The sequence below is a fragment of the Chiloscyllium punctatum genome, chromosome 36 (assembly GCF_047496795.1).
Source record: "Chiloscyllium punctatum isolate Juve2018m chromosome 36, sChiPun1.3, whole genome shotgun sequence".
Taxonomy (NCBI): Eukaryota; Metazoa; Chordata; class Chondrichthyes; order Orectolobiformes; family Hemiscylliidae; genus Chiloscyllium; species Chiloscyllium punctatum.
Genome location: NC_092774.1, coordinates 61,469,689 through 61,476,848, shown reverse-complemented (window position 1 = coordinate 61,476,848; position 7,160 = coordinate 61,469,689). Strand labels below are relative to the sequence as shown.

At 47.1% G+C, this 7,160-nt stretch overlaps 2 non-coding genes across 2 annotated transcripts; one reads left to right on the top strand and one right to left on the bottom strand.

The window, feature by feature from the left end:
- The first annotated feature begins 328 nt into the window (after window positions 1-328).
- Window positions 329-400, top strand: trnae-uuc (transfer RNA glutamic acid (anticodon UUC)). The gene has a single exon. It is a non-coding gene; the product is annotated as a tRNA-Glu (tRNA).
- Window positions 401-6,767: 6,367 nt separating this feature from the next.
- On the bottom strand, window positions 6,768-6,839 carry trnaw-cca (transfer RNA tryptophan (anticodon CCA)). Its single transcript has one exon. It is a non-coding gene; the product is annotated as a tRNA-Trp (tRNA).
- Between the last annotated feature and the right edge of the window lie 321 nt (window positions 6,840-7,160).

Here is a 7,160-nt window from a genome sequence, read left to right as displayed (position 1 = left end):
CTGGCATCGAGTGGGGAGGGAGCGGCGATGAAGGAGGCCCAGGACCTGCATGTCCTCGGCAGACTGGGAGGGGGTTTGAAATGTTGGGCCATAGGGCGATGGGATTGATTGGTGCGGGTGTCCTGTAGATGATCCCTCAAGCGCTGTGGCTTGACTCTGCGAGGAGTCTCCAGTCTCCCCAATGTCGAGGAGACCGCATCAGGAGCAATGGATACAAGAAATGACATTGTTGGATACACAGGTGAAAGCCTTCGACCGACCACAGCCCGGATTCGGTTTCCGGGCAGGGAAGAGATTTTCAGTAGAGCTATCAAGGTACTGTTGCGTCTCCCTGGTGGTCTAGTGGTTAGGATTCGGCGCTTTCACCGCCGTTGCCCGGGTTCGGTTCCCGGTCAGGGAAACCGTTTTCAGGGGGTTTATCGGCTACCCGTTCTTCTTAAGTGCTCTGTACAGTTATTTATTGATCTTCGTCGTTCCTGGGTGCTGCAGTGTGTCGTGGCTTGTTGAAATAGTGTCCTGATTCAGATTTATTTGTATGTGTTGTGGCGATTGCTTCTGTAGTTAAGTTCTTGGTTCGCGTGCATTGTTTTCCGGTAGACGCTGTTTTGAATTTACCATTGACTGTTCGCTCTACTGTGACATCTAGAAATGGCACTTTGTTGTTGTTCTCCTCTTTTGTGAATTTTATGCCAGGAAGGATATTGTTGATGGTGTTGTAGGTTTCCTCTAATTTGTTTCATTTTTGATGACAAAAGTGTCATCGCTGTAGTGGACTCTAAGTTTGGGTTGGATCGTCGAAAGGGCTGTTTGTTCGAGTCTCTGCATTATTGCTTCTGCTCGGAATCCTGATGCTGGTGGTTTCATGCGTATTTCGTTGATTTGTTTGTAGGGCTTGTTCCTGAATATGAAGTGGATGGTAAGGCACAGTTCCACGAGCTTGACAGTGTTATCTTTGCTGATGAAGTTGATGCTGTGTTTGTGTCTTTGGTTCTTCGAGTAGTGTCTTCAGTTTTCTTTGGCCACGTTGATGTTAATAGATGTGAACAGGGCTGTTATGTCAAAGGACAACATTATTCCATCCTCTTCTATCTCAGCGTCTTTGGTGTTCAGGAATTCAAAGTTTGGGAGAAGATTTGTAGCTCGGGTGCTTGTTGTTGTGGTTCTGTCCGCCGAGCTGGGAATTTGTCTTGCAAACGTTTCGTCCCCTGTCTAGGTGACATCCTTAGTGCTTGGGAGCCTCCTGTGAAGCGCTTCTGTGATGTTTCTTCCGGCATTTAGAGTGGCCTGTCTCTGCCGCTTCCGGTTGTCAGTTCGAGCTGCCCGCTGTAGTGGCCGGTATATTGGGTCCAGGTCGATGTGTTTGTTGATAGAGTCTGTGGATGAATGGCAATCAATGGCACTACAAATGGCAGAGGAAACATCACAGAAGCGCTTCACAGGAGGCTCCCAAGCACTGAGGATGTCACCTAGACAGGGGACGAAACGTTTGCAAGACAAATTCCCAGCTCGGCGAACAGAACCACAACAGTGTTCAGGAATTCTTGGATGGAGTAAATGAAGTGGAGAGAATCTTCGACTAGGTGTTTTCGCCTTCAGTGGAGACCTTTGACGAGTCTGTATATTGGTGTTCCAAGTCGCGAGACTATGGTCTAAGGGGGGCTCCTGGTTTGAAGGGGAGGATGACAACAACAAAGTGCCATTTCTTGATGTCACAGGAGAACGAACAGTCAATGGGGAACTTCAAACTAGCATCTACAGAAAAACAACAGACCCAAAACAAGTACTTAACTGCAGAAGCAATCATCCCAACACCCACAAACGAAGCTGCATCAGGAGATTATTTCAACGAGCCACTGCACACTGCAGCTCAGAGAAACTACGAAGAGCACAAGAGAAATTCGTATATAGTGTATTTAAGGAGAACGGCTACCCAATAAACGTCAGTCCGCCGATTTCTCAGTGATGCTTCCAAGGTGATAATCAAAAATTCGGTTTGACCCTCCATTCTTTCCTGTTTGTTTTGTGTGGGTTTTCAAAGCTTTCCCAATCCTCTGACTGAGTATTGGAGTTGGGAAGTTATGTTGTGGTTGTACACAACATTTTTTAGACCACTTTTGGAATATTGTGTACAATTCTGGTCTCCCTCCTATCAGAAGGATATTGTGAAATTTGAAAGGGTTCCGAAGCACCAATGGGTCCACAGAGGGGAAGAGGCCCTTCTGCTGCCCTGATGTGGGAAGGTCTTCAGTGATTCCTCTGCCCTGCTGACGCACCAGTTGGTCCACACTGGGCAAGGCTGTTCTCCGGCACCAAGTGCGAGATGGCCTTCAGCGGTTCTTCCCACCTGCTGAGACACCAGTTGGTCCATATTGAGGAGAAGCTGTTCTTCTGCCCCGATTGCAGGAAGGGCTTTGCTCTTTCTTCCGACCTGCTGGCCCATTGGTGGGTCCACATGGGGGAGAGGGCGTTCAGTTACCTAAGTGCAGGAAGGCCTTCTTCAATTCCTCAGCCCGGGTGAGGCACCAGTCCGTCCACACCGGGGAGATGCCATTCTCCTGACCGAGTGTGGGAAGGGCTTTACCCGCTCCTCCACACTGCTGAAGCACCAGCTAGTCCACACGGGGGGAAGGGGGGTGGAGAGGGGAGGCCTTTCTGCTGCCCTGAATGCGGTATGTCCTTCAGCAATTCCTCCACCCTGCTGAAGCACCAGTGTGTCCACACCGGGGAGAGGCCCTTCAGCTGGCCCGAGTGTGGGAAGAGGTTCGTGTTTTCCTGCAACTTGCGGAAGAACCAGCGGGGGCACCAGCGCACCCAGCAATCAGATCCCACCGGTGACGCTGCCTTTAGTCACGCCCCAGGACTGAACCTCCTGCCAGTTCTGACAGTGTGTGCAGTGGGAGAGTAGGTGGGCTGTTTCTGTTTTCTGCTGGACTGCAATTGCCTCCCCCACCCCCCCACAACCAAAACCTCATGGTGGCTCACGGTTAGCACTGCTGCCTCATGGCACCAGGAACCCAGGAATACTTCCACCCTTGGGGGTCTGTGTGCAATTTATGGAGGGTAGGAAAATGGATCTGAGTAGGTTACCCTTCGGAGAATCTGTGCAGATGTGTTGGGCTGAAGGACCTGTTTCCACACTGTAGGAGTTCAACCATCATATGAGCTTTGCTTTCATTGGAAGCTACTGCTCATTGAGCCAGGGACTGCACATTGCCAAATGAAATGATCCAGAGAAAAGTAAGACCGCAAAACCATCTGAGCAGAAGTTAGTCCATTCGGCCCATCGGGTCTACTCAGCCATTCGTTAGTGACAAAAGTAGTGTAAATGAGATTAGCTACAGTGTGGAAACAGGCCATTTGTCCCAACAAGTCCACATCGACCCTCCGAAGAGTCACCCATCCAGACCCATTTCTCTCTGACTAATGTACCTAACTCTATGGGCAATTATGCATGACCAATCGACATGACCTGAACATCTTTGGACTATGGAAGAAAACAGGACCACCCAGAGAAAACCCATGCAGACACTGGGAGAATATGAAAACTCCTCACAGACAGCCACCCAAGGCGTGAATCAAACCTGGGTCCCCGGCACTGTGAGGCTGCAGTGGTAACCACTGAGCCACTACATATTGCAACCCGAAGTTGGCAAGTAGGAGGTTGGGAGAATACAGCAAGCCAGGCAGCACCAGGATGTGGAGTAGTCAGCGTTTTGGGTATTAACCCTTCTTCATGACTGAAACGTTGACTTCTCCGTGAGAAACGATTTACAGGAATGTTGCTGGGGCTTGGAGGGTTTGAGCTACAGGGAGAGGCTGAATAGCGTGGGGCTGTTTTCACTGGATCATCGGAGGCAGAGAAGTGACCTAATAGCGGTTATAAAATCATGATGGGCATGGACAGTGTAATAGACAAGGTATTTTCTCTGGTGTGGTGGCGTCCAGATGTAGAGGTCATAAATTTAGGGTAAGAGGCAAAACATATTAAAGGGACAACTTCTTCATTCAGAGGGTGGTCCATATATGAAATGAGCTGCCAGAGTATATGGGTCAGGTGCTGTCAAATGGGACAAGATTAATATAGGATATCAGGTCAGCATGGACAAGTTGGACCGAAGAGTCTGTTTCCATGCTGTACGTGTCTCTGACTACTGGTCCCTATGTAAGTTTAAGATAGAGTCCAAGTAACTTTGAATACTTCAATCGTGTTGAGCTCACCTCCTGAAAAGTTTCAGGTGAATCCCTCTGAGAGAAACTGTTTAAACATGCTGAGTTGGACAAAGTATCCCATCAAGTTCAACACAAACCCAGAGTTGAAGAAGTCAGAAGTCAGAACACCAAGGGGACCAAAACTGATCACAATATTCCAGGTGCGGCCTCATCAACGTCCTGTATAACTACAACATAACTTGCCAACATCTATACTCAGTTCCCTAACTGATGAAGGCCAGTGTGCTGAAACCTTTCTTCACTGCCTTGTGTACCGATGTAATCAGAGATATAGAACCTCCTTTAAACTGATCCACGATCCAGCTGCTGGGAGCACAGAAGTAGAGAATTGCTGCGTGAGTGTGGTGGGTAGATAACCCAGAGGTCGATGGGTAAAAACCATGTGATTCTAGTGCTCAATGTCTCTGTAAGCTGCTTTCATATACAAAGATTCTCTGTTCTGCATCTTGCCTTTGCATCTGCTTCCCAAAGCTTCTTCAGTGGAGGCGTGGCCGCTGGAGCCCAGGAGTTCAACAACCCCCCGGCGCTGGAGGAAGGTCCAAGCTCCAAGAAGCGAGGGGGGGGGAGGGGGTAAGGCTGGAAGCTGGATTTGCTCAATGATTGTATTTTTGACTCATTTAAATGGTACCTACTGTATGGGGCTATGATTTACATTAAAACCGGAGGATCATATCAGAGTGTTTATATTTAGCAGTGGCAGTTCGTAAAATGCACTCTCTGGAGGAGCACTTTCTATGATGCTGCATTTCTTGCCCTTTGCCCTTCCCCCATTTCTTATCTCCCATCTTGATTTTATATTTTTTGGTCAAATTTAATTTCATATTAATAAGACTTGGTATTTATTCACTGTGTGCTATTAATTTGTTTGTTCGAATATTGTAAGTCAAAATTAATGCTGTAATTTAATTTCTGATGTCAGAGTTTGACATTGAATGTGCAGGTGTGAATACCAGTAAGTTGTGAAAATAAATCAAGAACTTGTGGTTTTTAACAAAAAGAGCAGTTCACTGATATTCATGGCATCGTCTCATTTGGGTGTGATGATTCAAATCTGACCAACAAACCGTTTCATGCAGTCATCCAACTGAACAAAAAAATTCTTTAATTTAATTGAAGAAAATAACTCTGGCAGGCTAAGATTTATGCAATCTATTTATAAGATTGTATCCATTGCTCGCAATATGGTCTCATCCACATTGGGGAAACTGGACGCCAACTAGCGGAACATTTCAGGGAACAACTCTGGGACTCTAAATCTAAACGACACACCGCCCTGTGGCGGAACACTTTAACTCCCCCTCCCATTCCACCAAGGACATGCAAGTCCTGGGCCTCCTCCACTGCCAAATTCTTGCTACCCGACACTTGGAAGAAAACACCTCAACTTCTGCTTTAGGACCCTCCAACCACATGGTATCAATGCAGATTTCATCAGTTTCCTTATTTCCTCTCCCCCACCTTGTCCCAGATCCAACCTGCCAATTCGACACCAACCTCTTGACCTGTCATACTTATCCACTTTGCTTCTCACCTATTTGCTCCATCCTCATCTCTGATCTGTCACCATCAATCCCTACCTCCATCTACCTATTGCACTCCCACCTGCCTTCCCTCCAGCCCCACTTCCTTCCCATTTATCTCTCAGCCCCCTTGGGCCACCCTTTATTCCTGATGAAGAGCTTATGCTCTAAACCAAGACCGTGATGAAGCAACATCCTCAACAAATAGGAAATAGCTCCCAAGTCAGATTTCATTCCCTCTTCTGTTTCCCAGTTCTTTCAGAAATAAGGAATGTCTTTTCCTTCCCCTAGAAAGTGGTCTTCCCCTTTGTGCTGTCTGAAGTGTTATCCCTCACCACTCCTTCAGACACCTTTTAAGAATCCTTTCAACCTGTTTTTCTAACAATTGTGGAGGTGACCAAAAGCAAACATTTCACTCCTCCTCAATGCCCCATTTCTCCTCCTATGAGCCATTTTGTCATGTTGTCTATGTTACAAGCAGCCGAGTGCACTTGGTTTCTCAATTGAAATTTGGCCATTGAAGTGAACAGGATTAATATTTATCGATGGCTAGCTGTGGTTGCACTAACTGTAATTATCTACCAATACGATTTCTTTTGTTCCACCAAAACTAGAAGCAATGATCTGTGTTTATATTGCAGTCGGATGTAGAAAATCATCCCAGCGATCTTCACGTTATTATAGTTTACTGAGGCCATAACATCATTACGTGGCAGTTTGATGTGACTAAAACCTGGATGGCAATCTCTAGATTATGTTGTAAAAATATCGGTATAATGCTATTCACACCCCGCGGTCACCAACTGAACGAACAGTCTGTGTTTTACTTCTCACATTGCGGGGAGCTGAGCATTTACCCAAACAATGTGCCCATCACCTCCCTGACACAGTGTTCACAAATCAAACTGACAGCAAAGATTCACGTGTGATCGAAAGTTACCGCAAAGATTTGACACGACCGATATACAAAAAGAACGCACTCCTTTCTTGATTTGAAATGTATGAAGTCGTTTGTAGTGAGCCTGACGTGATTTGAACACGCAACCTTCTGATCTGGAGTCAGACGCGCTACCGTTGCGCTACAAGCTCACGGACGGCTGCTAACCTCCATTCATGCTTAAGGGAAGTGATCGCACTACAATGATTTCACGTTCATGTCTGTTCTGTTTCTCCCCCTTCTCTTCCAAGGGTTGGGCTTGTCTTTCGATTTGCAGAAGTTGAGATGCTCTGGATGCTGTGATCCAGGGCAAACACAGGCTGGAGGACCTTCGGCTCAGAAAGATGCAGCTGGAAGCCGGGCTGCAGACACGTTGGGGGGAAAAGGGGAAAGTTAACTGGACACTTTATTCTGGGAGATGGTCATTCTTCTACAGAAACAAGCCTTCTGACTGGGTCAGTGGACAGGGTCAG